Genomic DNA, 1,461 nt, shown 5'->3' with positions numbered 1-1,461 from the left:
AAGCATGTCCTATTGCATGCGGGTTTGACGTCCACGCCCCGCCCTACGAAAAAAGGCGTCGGCTGATATGGGATCAGGTCTGGGGAAGGCGCCTCCTTAGGACTGAACCATACATTGCAGCCACTTCTGCACAGTGGGATAGGACCTCTACTTTCGCCTGCATTGTTATATAAAATAGAAGGGGGAACTGTGGTAAGCCATTCTTATAGACCGTGGCCGCCATTAGAAGATGGCGCCGGCTTCCACTGTGGCCTGTGATAAACAACTCCTTTTATGGAGAGTTGGCGCGCAATCCCTTACCACCCTATGAGAGAGATCCACGTGGCGGCTTAGGATTGGGATGCGGGGGGCTTTATTAAGCTGTGCTTGGGCGTGTGAGCAGCAGGCGCTAGAAGATGATACGTGACTCAAGGCCTGAATAAACTGTTGAAAGAAGAATCCTGTGTTGTGTTTCCCTTGCCGGTGAGGGGTCGCGACAAAAAACCAGACTGATTGTTTAAAATTCTGTTTTCTCTTCAATTATTCGTTTTTAGAGAACCAATGACAGTTTGATGTGCTGTGTGAGAATCGTGATCACAGGGTATGGATCTAGAGAAAAATGTCTTGACAGGAATTTAAAACATGATTTTTTAAACTTCTCCTTGTTAACTCTTACAAAGTAACTACCTAATTGAACCACATCTTCCTTATTCTTCCTTTTTTAACTTCAATAAAATACACGTAGCCTAGAATTTGCCCTTTTTTTGGGTGGGGGCAAGGAGCCAGTACCAGGGCTTGAACCCAGGGGCACTTAACCACCAAGCTACATCCCCTTTTTTTACATTTTATTTAGAGACAGGGTCTCTCCGAGTTGCTTAGGTCCTCACTAAGTTGCTGAGGATGGCTTTGAACTCACCATCCTCCTGACTCAGCCTCCTGAGCTGCTGGGACTACAGGCCTGGGCCCCCTTCCTGGCAGGCAGGCTTCTCAGGCCCTGCCTCCGCCATCTTGGTGTCCCTGGACTCCTACTTAAGGGAATGAGGGCTGGGGTGTGGCTCAGTAGTAGAGCATTCCCTAGCATGTGTCAGGCCCTGGGTTCCATCACTGGCACTGAAGAACAAACAAGTTGGAAACAGACATAACAGCCAAATTTAGAGTAGGAACATTGCTAGAGATGATGAGGGATATTCCATTATGGTAGAGGGCAATGGTAAAAGGGTAGGGAAATACAAGTTAAAAATCATGCCATACATTTGAAAGTGGGAACCCCCAAAATAATGCAAAAATTGCAAGAAAACAAAACAAACTTGAAATATTGGCTATATGTAGAAAACGCCACCCAGAATAGCAAAATATGCACCCTTTCTTAAAAAAGAAAAGAAAAAAAGTTATTTTTTTTTTGGCACCAGGGATTGAACCCAGGAGCACTGGACCACTGAACCACATCCCTAGCCCTGTTGTGTGTTTTATTTAGAGGCAGGG

The sequence above is a fragment of the Marmota marmota genome, unplaced genomic scaffold, assembly GCF_001458135.2.
Source record: "Marmota marmota marmota unplaced genomic scaffold, marMar, whole genome shotgun sequence".
In the NCBI taxonomy this organism is placed as follows: Eukaryota; Metazoa; Chordata; class Mammalia; order Rodentia; family Sciuridae; genus Marmota; species Marmota marmota.
Note: the sequence above shows the minus strand (reverse complement) of the source record.